This window comes from Lutra lutra, chromosome 3 (genome assembly GCF_902655055.1).
Source record: "Lutra lutra chromosome 3, mLutLut1.2, whole genome shotgun sequence".
Lineage (NCBI taxonomy): Eukaryota > Metazoa > Chordata > Mammalia > Carnivora > Mustelidae > Lutra > Lutra lutra.
In genome coordinates this window covers 190,995,299-191,014,316 of record NC_062280.1, presented here as the reverse complement: position 1 = coordinate 191,014,316, position 19,018 = coordinate 190,995,299, and the positions used below count along the sequence as shown (strand labels likewise).

The following is a 19,018-nucleotide window of genomic DNA, read 5'->3' as shown; positions in this document are numbered from 1 at the left end:
TATAGTGTAGAGAGCCAGGAATCAGTGTGGGGGATGGGTGAAGGAGGAAGCCTGCATGATTCAAATACATAATGGCATAGGCTAAGGTCATATGAGGTATTTCTTTTATAGATGGGATGCTACTACTCAGAGATGAGATCTACCTGTTTCATAATCCTGGGGTCTAACTACTTCTCTTCTGCGGTTCAGATGTTTTGTTGGGGCAAGGGACATAATGATGACCAACATATTATTCCTGCCTTAAGGTGCTTGTGAGGTAGTGGGAGAAAGTGACATGCAAACAGATGCTATGAGAGGCTTGGGGACACACAGGAGACACACACAACTTTAATGATGAAATCAGAGGTGTTTATTTACAAGGATGGTGTAGACTGAAATCTGAAGTAATGCCTGTCCAGGTGAAGGGGATTAGGAGGAAGTGGCATGAGGAAGCGCACTCAGGACCAAGAGAACAGCAAGTTTTTTCTTTGGCCAAGAGGCAACAGTGGTTTTCTGGAGACCACTAGAAGTTTACTGTGGCTCAAGTGTTGAGCAAGGGAGAAATGGTGTGTTGGAAAAATGAGCAGGGAACTGCAGGTGAAAAGCTTTGAGTGGTGAATGAGCATTTAGGTATTGTCTGAAAGGCATTTAAGCCCAAGAGTGACATGACACCCCCTACATTCCAGCGTCAGCATGGGAAATGGACTGAAGAGGCCCTAGACTGATGATTAGGACCCTTGGTCCTGAGCCGGGTGGTGATCGCTGCCTCAACAAAAAGCAATTGAGACAAGGGAACATATAGGGGTAGTGGAATACAGAGGTAAGATTTGGTGATTAGTTGGAAGTAAAAGAAGAGCAAAGGTAGGTGACCAGAGTGTCACCTGGTTTTCTAGATTACCAGAGGTATGCCAAGATGGAGAGAGCAAGAGAAGGAAGAAAGGAGGGGGGGTTGGTTTGTTATATTTAGGGGGAGGGAGCTGGCCACATTTGCCATGAGATCCCTGAGAGATACTCATGGGACAATGTCTATGGGTAGATAGAAGATTTAAAGCTTAGGTAGTATCTTAGGGCTGAAAGACATTCTTAGGGAGGAGCAAAAGTTAACATGCAGGTGGTAATTTAAGCCTTTAGAAGTCCTAAATTTACCATGGTTCTTGAGGAACAACACATGAATCGTATAAGCCATAAGGAGGAGCCTGAAATATGATTGAGAAGTCATAGCCCAAGAAGGAGAAAAGTCCAGAATGTTTGTCATCAAATCCAAAGGTAAAAATATTCCAAGAAGGAGAATGTGGTCAACAATCTCAGATTTCAGAGAGGTGAAAAAATGTCACCATAGAAAACACTTCTATCTGTAATAACATCAGAAAGAATGAAATATTAAGCTGTAACCTTAACCAAAGACATAAAAGATTTCTCTTTTTTAAAAGATTTTATGTATTTATTTGACAGACAGAGATCACAAGTAGGCAGAGAGGCAGGCAGAGAGAGAGCGGGGAAACAGGCTCCCTGCTGAGCAGAGAGCCCAATGCGGGGCTCGATCCCAGGACCCTGGGATCATGACCTGAGCCGAAGGCAGAGGCTTTAACCCACGGAGCCACCTAGGTGCCCTGACATAAAAGATTTCTACACTAAAAATGATAAAATATCATTGAAAGGAATTACAGAAGACACAAATAAATGAAAAGACATGCAGGTTCATGGACTGAAGAATTAATATTGTTAAAGTGTCCATGCTACCCAATGTGATTCACAGATTCAAAGCAATCCCTATCAAAATCCTAATGTACTTTTTGGCAGAAATGGGAAAAAACATCCTAAAATTCATGTAGCCTCTCAAAGATCCCCAAACAGCCAAACAAACAAACAAACAAAGGCACAAAAAGGACAAACTGAGATGCTAACATTCAAAAGCTGAGACCTCATACTCCCTCATCCCAAAACATATCACAAAGCTTCGATAATTAAACAACATGGTACTGACATAAAGACAGACTTATAGGGGCGCCTGGGTGGCTCAGTGGGTTAAGCCGCTGCCTTCAGCTCAGGTCATGATCTCAGGGTCCTGAGATCGAGCCCCTCATCGGGCCTTCTGCTCAGCAGGGAACCTGCTTCCTCCTCTCTCTCTGCCTGCCTCTCTGCCTGCTTGTGATCTCTCTCTGTCGAATAAATAAATAAAATCTTTAAAAAAAAAAAAAAGACAGACTTATAGATCAGTAGAACAGAAGAAAGAGAGCCCAGAAATAAACCCTCATGTCTGTGGTCAAATGATCTTCAACAAGGGTGTCAAAACCACACAATGAGAAAAAGAAAATCTCTTTAATTAGTGATGCTGGGAAAACCGGATGTCCACATGCAGATTGGACCCTTACCTTATATCATATACAAAAAGTAACTCAAAATGGATTAACGAATTTAAGACCTACAACTAATACTCCTAGAAGAAAACATTACAAAAAAGTTTCATGAAATTGAAATTGGGGAAGTCGTCATAAGTCATTACTTATTGGATATGACATCAGAAGTACCCATAACAAAAGAAAGAATAGACAAATGAGACTACATTAAACCTAAAAACATTTGTGCATAAAAAGAAAACAATCAACATGGTGAAAAGGCACTCTCTGGAATGGTAGAAAATATTTTCAAATCATATATCTGATATATCCAAATGTATAAAGAATTCTACAATTCAACAACAACAAAACAGGTAGCAAAGGACTTTGCACATTTCTCCAAAGAAGATATAAGAATGGCCAAGAACTATATGAAAAGATGTGCAGCTTTGCTAGTCATCAGAACCACAATGAGATACAATCCTGCAGTCATTACAATGGCCACTATTAAAAAACTAGAAAATAAAAAGTATTGGCAAGGATATGGAGAAATTGGAACAGTTGTGCACTATTCCTGGGAATGTGCAGCCACCTTGGAAAACAGTATGAAGTTCTTCAAAAAAATTAAAAATAGGGACGCCTGGGTGGCTCAGTTGGTTAAGCAGCTGCCTTCGGCTCAGGTCATGATCCCGGCGTCCTGGGATCGAGTCCCACATCGGGCTCCTTGCTTGGCAGGGAGCCTGCTTCTCCCTCTGCCTCTGCCTGCCTCTTTGTCTGCCTGTGCTCGCTCTCTCTCTCTCTCTCTGACAAATAAATAAAATAAAATAAATAAATAAAATAAAATAAATTAAAAATAAATAAATAAATAAATAAATAAATAAAATAAATAAAATAAATAAAATCTTTAAAAAAAAAATTAAAAATAGTTATGATCCAGCAATACAGCTTCTGGGTATACATCGAAAAGAATTGAAATCTGGGTCTTGAAGAGATATTTGCAAACCCAAGTTTGTTGCAGAATTATTCACAATAGCCAAGAGGTGGAAGCAACTCAGAGGTCCATTAGCAGGTGAAGGGGTGAAGAAAATGTGGTGTATACATACAATGGAATATTATTTAGCCTTAAAAAGGAAGGAAACTATGACACATGCTACAGCATTGATAGACCTCGAGGACATTGTAGTCAGTGATGTAAGCCAGTGACAAAGAAGAGCTATATGATTCCACTTCTCAGCATTCCTAGAGGAGTCTAGTTTACAGAAACAGGAGGTAGAATGGTGGCTGCAGGGAGCCAGGGGAGGGAGCCAGGGGAAGTTCAATGTCTACAGAGTTTTAGTTCTACAAGATTAAGAAGTCCTGGTGGGGGGACACCTGGGTGGCTCAGTTGGTTGGAGGACTGCCTTCGGCTCAGGTCATGATCCCGGAGTCCCGGGATCGAGTCCCGCATTGGGCTCCCAGCTCCATGGGGGAGTCTCCTTCTCTCTCTGACCTTCTCCTCGCTCATGCTCTCTCTCACTGTCTCTCTCTCAAATAAATAAATAAAATCTAAAAAAAAAAAAAAGAAGAAGAAGAAGAAGTCCTGGAGGTCTTTAGTACAACAAGGTGAATGTACTTAACACTACCGAACTGTAGTACTCTTAAAAATGAATGTGATGGTACATTTATGTCATGTGTTTCTTATTACAACTTTAAAAAATTTTTAATGAAAAAATGGCAGCAATATTGGCAGTAAGACAGTGGTAGGTGACAGTGATGACAGCAAGCTCAGGCATTTGGGTAGAAGTTAGGTTCTAGGAGATAAGTAGTGTCTGACAGCTAAGAAGTGAAAATGAATTACCAATCCTTTCTTCTCAGACTTGTCATCCTCAAAGCTTCCAGACAGACCACTCATTACTGGCTGATTCTTAATGTTTTCAGATACATCACCCCTATTTACTTATAGGGCTATCAAACCCTTTCTTCCACTGTAGCATGCATGGAGAAGGATGTTTGCACAACACACAAGGTGAACAGCTGGGAATCCCAGGGAGTTGGAAGCATCAGACATCCAGGAATCCTGCTGCTCCAGGAAACACGGAGCTGCCCAGGGGCCAGAGGATCAATATCCTCAAGAAAATCAAATCATTAGCAGCTGGGGGTTAGGAAATGGTGTTTACTGGAATCCTTTGACGTTACTCGACTCCACTTGAAGCCACTCTCCACCTTCTGGTTAGAAATGACTCTTCAGTTGTCAATTTACATATTACTCCCCATAATTTTCCATAATTTAAATCTCAGGAGGTCACTTTATATAGTATTTGCTTGGCTATTTCTGAAATTGCTTCATTGTTAGGGCTTTGTTTAATCATAAATTCTTATGTCAATAAAGACATGAACAGCACTAAGATCAGTTCAAAGAGATGAAGCGACTAAGGCTGAAAACCATTCGGATCAGGGTTCAAGCCAAGAGGCCACTAAAAAGGCTCAAAATTTGGGAATATCAATTATCAGCATTAGACATGGCCTAGAAATCCAGAAGTCAATGCAAAAAGGGGAGAGAGCCAACCAGAATTTTGGAGTTAAACTGGCAATAGTCAGGGATCAGGGCATCAAACAGAGGAGGAATCTCTTAGAATTCATGTCCTCTGGGCATTCAGTTGTATCTCTCAAAAAGATACATTGAAGCCCTTATCCCTAGTACTTATGAGGGTGACCTTATTTGGAAACAGAGTATTTGCATATGAAATCAAGTTAAGATGAGGTCTTTAGGGTGAACATTAATCCACTCTGATTGGTGTCCTTATATGAAAAGGAGAAGAGAGAAAGACAAGAACAGGATGTGATGAAGAAGCAGACACTGTGAGGCATCTACAAGCTAGGAAGCATCAAGAATTGCCAGTTGTCACTGGAAGCTAAGAGAGAGGTTTGGATCAGACTCTCCCTCAGAATCCCCATAGGGCACCAAGCCAACAGAACCTTGATTTTGGATTGCCAGGCTCCCGAAGAGTGAGATAATAAATTTCTGCTGTTCTAAGGCACCTAGTGTTGGTACTTTGTTACAACTTTGTTAACTCAGGAACTAATACAACCAGGAGAGTCTTGATCTCTGGCCCCCAGAAGTAGTGCCCCCTTTTTGGTGCTGGGAAGTAAGTAGCTGAGAGTATGGCATAATGGGAGGTAACAGGTTCATCTCAGGATATAGACAGCTATCACCAACCAAGAGCAGCTTTCTCAGCAGCTGAAATCTTCACCTTCACCCTTCATCAAGTAAGTCCATAAAAAGTGAGTTTTATGAATTTGAGACTTTCTTGGAAAAAGAGTTTCTCTAAACCCTTCCAAATTGTCATTCCATGAATGATTGACTCAAACCAGATCACTCATAGACCTTGTTCTTTGCCTCATTCCACTGGCACTCTGGACTTTTTATAAATTACCTTAAGTCTCTCTTGCCTTTGAACAAACATAAAATGATTTCCCTACATTGATGAGTTGTTGGTTGTACCATTCGACCGTGGTGCTAATTCAGAATTATTTTCATAACATTTTTTTCTCATAGCATTCTGCAAGACAATCTCTCAATTTTTTAAAAAATGGGAAAGTTTATTGGGGAAAACATGCCCAAATTAGGGGAGAATCTCCCCCTTTAGCTTTGCCTGAACTCAGCACGTCCAGCCCTATACCTACTGCTTAGCTGTGGGGACTCTATTCTGTTTGCTTTCTGTAACCAAGAGAACAAAATTTTTTTTTAATGAATGGCAATTTTTTTTCTTTAAATCCTTTCACAGTTTGGGAAACTGGATTGTTACGGTTCTAAGGAAAAAGTATGATAGTATGACAGACAATTGGTTTTCAGTTTTATGCATAGCAAAAAGAATTTTTCATCGCTGTGTCTTACTGTAAGGAGTGGAGTCTATAACTAGTGTTATCCTGTGTACCTAAACTCGAATGTGAATATACTGGAGGTGTTGTCATTGCCTTGACTGCTTTTGGACTTAAGTTTAACATGGTCCATCTATTCTTTGTTCTGAGTCTCTGTCCATATAGTTTGGACTTAAGGACATACGTGAGAGTGTCAAGGGTGACTCTTGGTTTCAGATTCATCTGATGGTAACATTCACTGAAGCAGGAAGCATTAGTACAGAACCCTATTCGAAGGAAAAATCAACAAGTCCATTTTGGGCATGTTGTAATGAGTTTGAAACTGAGTGGAGACACCTAATGGCTGCATGTGTACATCTAGAGTTCAGGAGTGAGGGCTGGCTGGTTAGAGATGCAAATATGGATGGTCAATATAACCTTCACCTAGCCCCTGCTTACTATGTTTCAGGCACTGTTTTAGGCACGTGAGATAAGTCAGTGAAGAAGCCAGACAGAAATCCTCACCCTCTCTGATTCTTTGGTTGAAGTGATGTTCTCTGTGTGGACATAACAGTGCAAGTTGTGAATCTGGGTGAGGTTGTATAGAGTGGGAAGAAAAGAGATTCTAGAACCTTGAAAAATAGTGTTTGATAACTGCAGGTGCCTTACTGTTAGTGCAACACAAATAATCTCTCTGATTTTCTCCATGTAAATTTTGACTTTCAGTTTTGTTACAAACCCTCTCTGTCTCAAGTTCAAACTCCCAACAAGAGAAGGTCTGATGGTCCAGCTAGTCAACCTTATTCCTTCTAAGCCAGAATTTTGTGTCTCTGGCTGCTTACAATGCTGGTCATCCCTACAGAAAGCCATCACCTTCTAAAAGGTCCAGATCCAGGCTGAACCACCAATAGTGCCTCCCTTAAATGTGACAGGTTTCCTAAGACAATCCCTTCTTCCAACTCTCCACCGTGGCCTCTGCTGTGGAGAAACTAGACCCCGCAGAAGATGTGGGGCAGGCAAAGAAGAGACCGTGTTCCCTCCCTGATTCCAGGTCAGATGTCACACTTGTAGCTCTGTGGGGTAGGGGTGAAGGGAAGGTCTGAATCAGGTAGGAGACTGGATTGGACTGGATTGATTTTTAATAAAATATGGCCAGAAATTTACGGAATTTGTGTAAGAAGAGCAACCAGTCTTCTTTTGATTTACTTATAATTCTGCTTCCCTGTTTGAGGGTTAATGAGTTCATTCTTGGCCTTTTCTTATATTCTCCTCAGTGTGCTGGCTCAGTAGTGGGCACAGCAGGAGATGGGGTGCGTCTGGCATTCGCACACACAGCCATATGACAATCGCATATTTTTTATTCTGATATTAACAAAAGAATGACTTAGATTATTTCTAGGAAATGAGAAATGTACATGCATGCTATTTGGTTTGATGCCATTCCTATTTCCATTTTGCTTTGCATAAAATATGTTGATTAATGTGAATTTTCATAGTGCCTCTAATAAGCCTTTTTATCAAAGTCTGCAAAATTGAACAACTCTACAATCTGCCATAAGCCTACTCAGGAATGGTACTTGGAAAATGCATGATGGTTGCCTGAAAAGGAATTACTTAAGGAGACAGAACACAGCTGAGGTTCAAGACCCAGTGTGGGGGCTACGAAATGTGTGTCTTCCATACCTCCAATTTAAAGTGTTGTATTTATTTTATGACCAACACCATTCCTGATACTAGTTATATGTACACGAAGGTGGAACAAATAAGGAAATTTACTGTAGATGATGTCACACTGTCAGAGAAAGAAGTTACAAATAAGTGAAGGGGAGATGCCAAGATGAACCCTGTGGCTGGATGGGTCTTATGAACTCAGTTTATTTTAAGATAGAAGATAGAGAGATACATATAGATACATAGCTACATAGATACATGGGCAGATACATATATATGATCTAAGGTTACATAAGACACATCCATCCATACATAGGTGGTAACTTTAGATATATATGTATAACATGTATATACATCCATGCATTCCCTGGCTCTTTCCTCTGAGCGAACCTAGAAGCAGTGCTATACCAGTAACAACAAGCAAACCCATTGCCACGATTTTCATTTCTAAATACTATTCTCCAGCAAAGCAAATCAAGGCTTGTGGAGAAATGGCTGATTCTTGAGCTCAGTCAGAGAAAACACAGGATAAGACAAGTATTTTGTGGAGCCCAGAAAGTAAGGAAGAACTTAGAAAAGAAAGGAAAAGGAAAAGGGGGACACCTGGATGGCTCAGTCAGTTAAGCATCTGCCTTCGGTTCAGGTCATGATCCCAGGGTCCTGGGATCGAGTCCTGCATTGGGCTCCCTGCTGAGTGTGGAGCCTGCCTCTCCCTCTGCCTGCTGCTCCCCCTGCTTGTGCTCTCTCTCTCCATCTCTGAGAAATAAACAAATAAAATCTTTAAAAAAAAAAAAAGAAAGAAAGAAAGAAAGAAAAAGGTATGTGGAAAAGAGTAGAGGAGCCAACTGAAAGAGCCTCCAATGGCCAAAGCAGGAACAATTAGAGCGATAAAACAAATAACAATAGTATTAGATTCTTAACCCAAAGAATGAAATAAACAATGAAAACCCATACTTATGTATAATAAAGGATAGAATTTAAAAATGGAGAAGGGTCAACTCTTCCTTACAGAATAATCCCAAGTAAATAGAGAGGAATAGAAATAATAGAATCGTAAATGAGGGAAATAGAAAATCTCCATTAGAACATTACAATTACAGGGGCGCCTGGGTGGCTCAGTGGGTTGAGCCGCTGCCTTCGGCTCAGGTCATGATCCCAGGTCCTGGGTTCGAGCCCTGCATCGGGCTCTCTGCTCTCTCGGGGAGCCTGCTTCCTCCTCTCTCTCTGCCTGCCTCTCTGCCTACTTGTGATTTCTCTCTGTCAAATAAATAAATAAAATCTTTAAAAAAAAAAAATAGAACATTACAATTACAGACAACAGGTGGGATCTACTGGTGGATGCTGAAATTCGTGTGAAACTCTAAGAAGAAATAGACCTCCAAGTTTCTCCCTTCAAGTTTTTCTTTTTTTAAATTATTCTGATGGTTTTAACATGTGTCTACAAATTCTTTGGTACTCCTCCCTCCTAAGAGATAAACCTTAAGAGATAAACCTAAGAGATAAACCTTAAGTCTTCTCTCCCTAACCATGTGCCAGAGCTGGTGACTTGCTTCTACCTCATAGTGTAAGGAAAGGGTAGTGTAAGGACACTTAACATTAGAGTGGAGAAACCCAGCAGACACATTTTACCCCTGGTTACAGTTGCCATCACCAATATTAAGACTATTGGTGTCATGTTCCCCTGATATCATGAGATAAGTCTATCTCCATGATATTTTTACCCCAAAAGCCATAACAAATCTTGAGAAAACATTAGACAACCCCAAACTGAGGGACACCCTAAAAGTTACCTGTCCAGTACTCCTTCAAACAGTCAAGGTCATTCACAACAGGGAAGATAGGAGAAACTGTCACAGCCTAGAGGAGCCTCAAAAGCCATGACAATGAAATATAATGGGCTACCCAGTGTTGGATCTTAAAACAAAAAGACACTGATACAAAAACTGGGGAATTCCAATTAAGTTCTGCACTTTCAGGTAAAAGTATTTGACCAAGGTTAATTTCTTAGTTTTGATGAATGTTCTATGGTTACGTAAAATGCGAACATAAGAAAAAGCTGGGTCAAGGGCATACAGGAACTCTGCACTATCTTTGCAACTCTTATGTAATTCAAAATGATTTCAACATAAGGCATTTTTTTTTTTTAGATAGGATAAGGATTTTCTATGGTAAGCTCCAATAACACAACATATAAATATAAATTCAATGCTATGTGGTCTGCTGCAAAGATGCATACATCTGTGAAACTGTAGACCGTGAATATGTTATATAGAATTTATAGTTAGTTATGCTCTTTTGATCTTAAAAAGTTGAGAGCATGCCTTTCATCAGGACCCAAACACTCTCTATGATTTTGTTTCTAATAGAAAATCTGATGAGGCTTGTCGCTTCTCTTTCTTCATCTTTATCAGTGAAATAACCCAGCTGAAATTGGGAGACTTGCTTGTACTGGTCAAATATGGCTGCTTCCACCTTGTGAAGAACCTAAGAAAAGGATAATAAAATGAGGAGAAATAACACAAACAGGCCACTTTGGCCTGTCTTTAGAACTCCACTGATTCTGCTTTTTTTGTTCTCCCATCTCATCACCATTGTGTTATCTTTGTCCTGTGTGTGTAAATGTGTGGTGTGAGGCCACATGGCACAGAGTCCTGCTCTTAATTTAAAATGTGCTGTCTTAATAGGGGAGACATGCACATAATTAGGAAGTTATGGTGTAAAGGCCTGAACACTAAGGTTGTAGAAAACACAAGGAATGTCAGAGAGGACATGCCTAATTCAGATTTGAAGCAGGGAGGGAAGATGTGTCTAAAAATGATGAATGTTGTTAGCAAAGTGGGAGAAAATATTCCATATTCAAGAAACGGCAGGTACAAAATTGCAGAAGGAAAAATGCATCTCTTGCATCTCTTGCTTGAAAATGTTGTTTTGATGAGGCTGTACGAAACAGTTTTTAGAAGCTCAGGCTCCGGAATCAGAAAGATTGCAGTCATACCCCCGTGCTCCCATTTGCAGCCGGGCGACCTTGGGTGGCTGATGTAAGCTCCTGTGACCTCAGTTTCCATATCTGTAACATGCTAGAGCCCAGAGTTACACCCAGGGCTAAACTAGGGATTGAGTAATGGCAGCGAGGCCAAGTGTCCAGCATAGTATCTAGCACTCAGGTTTACTAATTCAACTCCCAATTATTGCTATTCTGAGAAATCTTCCTGGAGGAGATGGTTTTGAGGGAGTTAACCGAGTGTAGAAGGAACGTGTGTTGCACAGGGGGCGCGGAGTGAGGTACGTTTGCAGGCACACATCCGTGACCTAAAGTAGGACTGTGGGAGGGACATGCAAGCCAATATTGTTGGATTAGAAAGAGCAAGGAAGGCATGGGGTGGTGGTGGGGTGGGGGGTAAAGGAGGTCATTTATGCCATTTATGCTTCTGCACACAACTGACCATCCTTGCGTTACTTTAAGGACCAGGAACGTGATGGTGTTTCTTTTTCAAGTGTTCTGAAAAGAAAATGGGATTCAAGGGGCAAGATGGAAACCCAGTTAGGGGAGTTTAAGGAGTGGCATAAGATCAAAAAAACAAACAAACACAAAACTAAACAAAAAACCCAAGATGCCCAAGTGGCCGCTGGCTTCAGCAGCACGGGAAATGTGGGTGACTGGTGAGAACATCCTCCCTCCTAGGGGCTGGAGAGAGACCTGAATCCAAACCAGAGAGGATAGAAGATGAGTAGGAAGGTACTGAAGAGGAACAGCAGACTGTTTTGAGCAGAAGTTTGAAAAGGGAGGGGACCGGGGAAGAACACTAGATCGGGAGAAATGCCCGGCACTCTCTATGTAAATCATGAGTCTTGAGAAAATAAACCACACGGTGAGAGGCAGAAGCTGGAGAGTGGGAAAGGTTGAGGGAGTCCCACGCTGGATGGAGGAGAGGGGGTGGACGGCCCAGTGGGTGAGTGTCCTCTGCATTCGTCCCCACTTGCTGAGATGAGAGCACTTTCCTGCAGAGCTAGTACTTACAGTGACATCGTGAGAGCTGTGGGTTTTATAGCACATTTCCCTTGAGTAATTCAAATTATAGGCAATATGCTATCTCACTTATATATCTGGCATTTATATAAAAGAAGGAGGATCCTCGTTTTTCATTTGAGGGTGTTGAAATCCAAAGTGGTTAAGGGATTGTAAAACTGAAGAAATTTTAAATCCACATCTTCTTACTTTTTTTTCTGTTTTTATGGAGACTATGTTTTCTCCAGTGTTTTCTAAATCAAAGCAGGGAGGACAATTATGTGAGCATATATATACATACATATATATACATATATATATATATATATATATATATACACGTACATACACACATAAATATATATATACACACATATATATACACATATATGCACACACACATATATACATATATATATATGTAGTGAATTCCCTCTGGTGTGGGCTTTTTCCTATTACTTACTGAATATTTGTCTCATAACAAGAACCAACTATCTAGTTTACATGGAATCCTAATATAATTTCATCTGAAGTGAAGCAAAAAATGCATTTTTAATCATAATGAACATGTTTCTATGACTCAGTAAGTTTCCTAATGGAAACAACTGTGTCTGGTTGAACAACACAAGAGAAATATAATGTAAAATAGAGGTGTTTGGGAACTAGGGGGGGAAAAAATACCAAAAGCAAACTGTTCATTACTCCTATCTCTACGAAAGTATTAGGTCCATTAATAGGATTTCAAGGGACCATCATATAAAGAAAACTTACTTATTCAATATAGTTTGGTATCTGGTTTTGAATAGGGTTTTCCTCCCTCTTACTTACATTTTTCTAAGTAACAAAAATGTTGCTTACATTTACATTACACTTACATTACATTTTTGGCTAGCCTAGCTTTGTCGCAACTGGTACTTAGACTGCTCCCCAAAGTAACCTTCAGGACATGTCAAGTCTGTAAGATGGTAGGTTTGGCGCTGTGTACATCTTAGGGATCTCATACGACGATATAAAGTAAGAGCGCTTTATAAGTGCTCTGCTGGTCTCCCAAATTGGGAAGCACAAAACAGCCACCTAAGTCCCCAGGGCACCAGCTCCCCAAAGAACAGCCCTTCTCTCCCCCATTTTCTTCAGGGCCAGGTTGTAAGGGTGACTGAGTAACACTCTGAGTCTGTTGAACGATGTCATGAAAGAAATACCGCATGATATCCATCAACTGATGTTATGAAGCTACTAGAATATTTTGTGGTGCCAGCTGTCATATTAAAAGGGTATATTTTGCCGTCCACAAGCCAAGAAATAGAGCCCTCCAGTGTGTATCAATAAAACTCCAATTTGACCTTGGAAGTCCTGGATATATTCCAGATTTTTTATAAAAGTTGGGGGCGGAGGGGAGAATTAGTGACTTAAAACACTTTGTTTTAACGTGTATCATAGTGCTATCTATGTTCAGTCATGTGGCTGATGGCCTTTTGCCCAGGAAAAGAAAAGAAAATGTCCTCCCTTCTAAGAAACTCTTTATTGGACTCAACAACCTAGTGAGAAATAATCTTTATATTTCAGATCGAGGTTTTATAGGAACACAGGGACACAGGGATATTAATAAACAACACGTTTGATCATTACTCCAGATAGCCCATCTGTTTTAACCCAGAAGCCATGCAATGGGGGTTGTAAAATCACAGTTGCAAAATAGCAAGAGAAACTTGCTGGAAAAATAATAGTTTATGCTTTAGGAAGAGTCTCAGTTCTGAATTACTGTGTCATGTACAGATCCGGCAAAACTGGCCAAAGCCATTGGATAAAGAAGCAAAGAGAATTCAGCCTTAATTGACTCAGGTAACAGAGAGGAACCTCTTTCTCCAGATTGCCTGTAATGTGGTCATTTTTCATAGATCGAACTGCCAAAAAATACTCTTCAGCTACATTAACCTACAGGTCTATGCGCATTTTTTCAAACTAGCGTGAGCTAGATTTTAAAATGAGAATCTTTCCCAAGTCTGAATGCCTTTTAAATTGTTTTCTTTGCAAAGAGCACACCAGAAATTACAAAAATTTTTATTTAGCATAATCCTTCAATTCAGTTATTTGTTGCAGCATTTAGAAAGGAACTGAAAACTGAATAATGTTTGAATATTTTAACAGAAGAAAGCTCAGGCTGGGATACGGAAGATGGAAGCGATGAGGCGGAACAGGGTGTGTGTCACACAGAGCAATTACACCAGACTCTCTTGAGAAGCACAAGGAAAGCAAAAGGCTTTCAGCCGCCCAACGTGTAACCGTATCTCCTTGAGACAGATGCTGAGCCACAGAATAGCACTGAGCTTAGATGATTTATATATTTTAAAGCTCAAGGTTTGAATTTTTCTCTTGGATTCTGATTTCTTTTTTGCAAATGTGGAGTTTTTTTTTTTTTTCTTGGTTTGGTTTGGTTTAACCATGTGAGTCTGTTACAAATCTATCATCAGATCTATTCGTGGCAGCCAGACTTCGGGCTCCGTTGAAGGTATTATTAACTCTTTCCTTTGTGCTGGTCTTTACATGAGCTTTTTCAACATAAAGACTAAAATCTTGGGTTTGCTCTGCTAGGTTCCTTCCATTCAAGGGTTATGATCTTTGGAATGATTTTTAAGTGAACATTTACAATTATAATGACTATCCGTTAGAAGGTCTTCTTTTGTGGTATGGTATACTGATCTTAAATTATTATCCTGTATATTCAACATAATCCATATTACTCATTTCATCAAAGTACATTTAATCGTGGGGAAATCTGTGCTTACATGCAAGAAAGGGGACGAGTTTGCCTAAAAGGGTTTATCATGTATTAAGAAACTTGAAAGTGTCTTCTAAGAACCAGGTGGTACTTTTCGGTTTACCCTGGCTGCCTCATCTTTGTCCCACCCCGCACCCTCTGCACACATGCCAGTCCCATCTTGCTCTTTGGCCTTTTTTCTCTCATTTTGGGTCTTGGCCAAGGGCATGGACTGGGAAAGGAGAAATGGTCCAGGTTATGGTGATTCATCACAGTGAAGTAAGAATTAGATGATTTTGCTCCACTCCATCATCGGTCCTTTTTTCTTTTAAACTTTTTACTGCACTCTATGATCCATTTAGAAAAAGGCATTTTGCTGAACTTATGTGAACTGAACACACCCAGTACCCAGAAGATCAACTCTCTCTTAGGATCCCTCCCCATATACGCTCTAGTCACAATACTTCACCCCATCCCGGCATGACCACTGTCCAGACACTGCGTAGGATACACCAGTGGTTTTAACTCTCTATAAATGGAATCATTCAGGATGTCCTCGTTGGCGTTGTCAGGATTCGCTCATTCAACATTAGTGTGTAAAATTCACCCAGATCCTTGTACTTGGATATAGTTTATTGACTCAAATTCATAAAAATGTCACAATGGACATTTGAGGAGTGCACGGTTGGGCACCGCCGTGGGCTGGTGAGGCTGCAGTGGACGTGTGGGTATGTTTCTGGTAGTTGTGCGCCTGGGAGAGGATTTGCTGGGCTACTGGCTGTGTGTGTTCCTCTCTGGTTGATGCTGCTTAACTGTGAACAGCAGAAAGGGCACATGGCAGCTGCTGTTCACAAAGAAGCTTCCTGCTCATAGAAGACTCTAGCCAGTGCCTCCGCAGTGAGATCTGACACATCTGCCATCCATGCATCCACCAGTCCTTGTTTGGTTTAACGGGCCCGTTTGTGCCTCTGTGGAGCCATGACATCTGCCACTAGAGATGATTTGCAGGATCCTGAAGAACCTTCTGTGTCATCAAAAAGACCTTCTCCTTTGCTCCTTGTGGTCTTACAGTTCCATCACCAATTCATGATGAATTCTAATTCATTGATTCACAGTTATATATTTCTACTGTCTAGAAGGTAGCATAGAAGTAAGTTAAAATTAGGGGCGCCCGGGGCGCCTGGGTGGCTCAGTGGGTTGGGCCGCTGCCTTCGGCTCAGGTCGTGATCTCAGGGTCCTGGGATCGAGTCCCGCATCGGGCTCTCTGCTCGGCAGGGAGCCTGCTTCCCTCCATCTCTCTCTGCCTGCCTCTCCGTCTACTTGTGATCTCTCTCTGTCAAATAAATAAATAAAATCTTTAAAAAAAAATAGGGGTGCCTGGGTGGCTCAGTGGGTTAAGCATCTGCCTTCAGGTCAAGTCATGATCTCAGGGTCATGGGATTGAGTCCCACACCAGGCTCCCTGCAGGGAGCCTGCTTCTCCCTCTGCTGCTCCCCCTTCTCGTGCTCTCTCTCACTCTCTCTCTCTCAAATTAATAAATAAAATCTCTTTTAAAAAGAAGTAAATTAAAATAGAATCTTCTCCCTGAATAGTTTACAAGTTTGGGAAGGAATAAGTAACTCTAACGCAAAGTAGAATGAGATAAGTTCCATTTTAAAAATATTTGGCAGGAGTGCCTGGGTGGCTCAGTTGATTGGGTGACTGCCTTTGGGTCAGGTCATGATCCTGGAGTCTTGGGATCAAATCCCGCACCAGGCTCTCTGCTCAGTGGGGAGTCTGCTTCTCCCTCTGACCCTCCTCTTCTTGTGCTCTCTCTCTCTCTCATTCTCTCTCTTTCAAATAAATAAAATCTTTTTAAAAGATAAAACAAAACATTAGGCAAGGGGACTATATTTTAATACTGGTAACCTACACATATTAACCATGATATTCTAGGATATTTGATTAAATGCTACAAAATATTATGTCTAAACTTATTCCAAACATTTATCGGTTCACCAATGGTAGCAGGAAGCTCAGGTGAAACGCCAAAGAGTCTGACTTTATTCTCTTCTGTGAATCTAGGGACACTCACACCCCACCCCAACAAATGTATTCAATCAGCAAATGGATATTTTCTGCTTATCTCTCTATCCTTCCGGATAGACCTAAAATCCTTTCTTTCATTTGCAAGTTATCTGCTGAAGAGTGTAGTTCTGCCAGTGATTGTGTCCTTAGTCATTCCACATATATTTGTTTAGCTTACTTTGTGTCAAATATTGTAGCTGGCCCTGAATACGAATAATGAAACACACCCGCCCCCTGCAAGGATCCTTGTCCTGAGACACTTGTCCTCCTAGCCATGATAATCTCAGGGTAAAGAGAAACAGTGTCCAAGTCACCACACACTGGAATTTCAACTACCTTATGTAGTGGATTTGGTAGTGAACCCCCAAAATCCATGTCCACCTAGAACCTCAGAATGGGACCTTATTTGGAAATTAGACGTTTGCAGACATGATCAGTCAAGATCACCCTGCCTTAGGGTGGACCCTAATTTAAGGGATTGGCATCTTTGTCAGAGAAAAGAAAAGGAGACCCAGAGAGACCCAGAAACACACAGGGAAGAAGGCCTTGTGATCTCATAGGCACATAACGCAGTGAGGCAGCTACGTGGCTCAGGGAACACCAGGATTGCCACGAAGCTGAGTCAAGGAAGGACTCCTTCCTAGAGCCATCAGAGAGAGCACAGCCCTGCTGGCTTCTTGATTTAGAGAGTCCAGCCTCCAGCATCCTGGGAGAAGCCTCTGGAAATAAAAGTAGCATCATCTTATTTTTTTTCCTCTCCCCCTTTGCTCCTTACCTTGAGCTTCTGGCACTTTGTACCTCAGCCAGAACAGCTATTATGTTTGTCATTATCTGTGTACAGACCCATCTCTCCATTACAATGTGGGCTCCATGAGAGCAAATACTGTGTCTTAGATACTTGTGTATCCTCAGAACTAAACAGGGAACCTGGCCTTTGGGATTTGATTCATAAGTGACTCTACTGATATGTAAATAAATGAGTCAGCAAAAGCATGAATTAAATACCTCATTTCTGCCCCATCTTCTCGGCCTGTCTTTGGTCTTATATAATCGCCTTTCTCTCTGGTCTGACTTAACATATTAACTGCGTTTTCTTTTTCTCTGTACTCTTCTTACCACTGACAAATATCTTTCTGCCAGTTATGCCAGAAAATAAGTCTCTTCCTTATGAATTTCTTTGTTTATATATGGAGCCATTTTTCTTTTGCTTTAGGATTTATTTATTTGAGAGAAAGCTGGGGAGGGGCAGAGGGAGAGGGAAAGAGAGAATCCCAGGCAGACTCCTTGCTGAGCGCAGAGCCCACTGTGGGGCTCGATCTCACGACCCAGAGATCACAACATGAGCCAAAACCAAGAGTCGGACACTTTACCAACTGAACCACCCAGGCACCCCCGGAGCCATTTTTTTAATTGCCTGTATCTCATGGAAATGCTAGCAGTCTGTGTTCTGCACCTTGGGGAGCTAATTCCTCATCACTCTCACCATCCGAGCCATCAGATGATTGGGATCATGCTGCGGGGGGTTCCATCCGGGAAAGAGGAAGGCAACGAACACCAGGCTCCTCTTCTCCAAATGAGGTCACCACCCAAGTCAGAAATCCACGGACAGGCCTCCACATTAAATAAGACATATGTTGGCTTCAGTAAAATATTAATACTATACAAAACAGAAATGTAAGAACAGTTTCTGAAGTCGACGAGAAATGAGGCACGTTTTCTGAACTAGAAGTAAGCCTATAATCTCACTATGAGTTCACAACCGATTGGACAACTGAGCCGTATATTGGATTGAAATTGGGTGTTCCCCCAAACGCAGCGCTCCTGTCCTTTCTGGCCAGTTTGGACACCCCCGCTTGGGGAGGAGGGAAGAGTTGCCACCTTTCTTCCTGTTATAAGAGTTATAACGTTCTCCGCCTCCCCTGCTCATCTTTCCACAAACCGGAGACAGGCTGGCATTATAAAGTAAAAGTCTACCCAGCAAGGGATGAGAAGCTGCTGGTGTTGGAAACATGCTTCTCGAACCCCCCAGAGAGGCTGCCTGATGTGCTGGACCCTGGGACAGGATCAGGGTTCCGAGATGCAGGCTGGAGGGCGGAACCGGAGATGGGTGCACGTGGAGAGGGTAGCCTTGTCTATAGAGAGCTCCGAGAGAAGTAAGGGAGGTTGCAAGAGAAGGCAGCCTCAGAGAGAGAATAAGGTGCAATGAGAAGGGTAGAAGCACCCTGCTCCAATTTTCAGGCCAGGGTTATGCCAGCCAAATCTACCCTTACGACGGCTCCTTCACTCAGCCCTGGTGCCATTTAATGATGTCATGTCTCAGGCTCCCTGACCTCTAATTTGTAGAAATATTAAACAGATGTGAAAAAT

At 41.5% G+C, this 19,018-nt stretch overlaps 1 protein-coding gene across 1 annotated transcript in view; it reads left to right on the top strand.

Annotated features, from left to right (window-relative positions):
- The window catches only part of NALCN (sodium leak channel, non-selective), a 310,211-nt gene that overhangs the window by 205,336 nt on the left and 85,857 nt on the right, over nt 1-19,018 (top strand). The gene's annotated exons all lie outside the window — the stretch shown is intronic.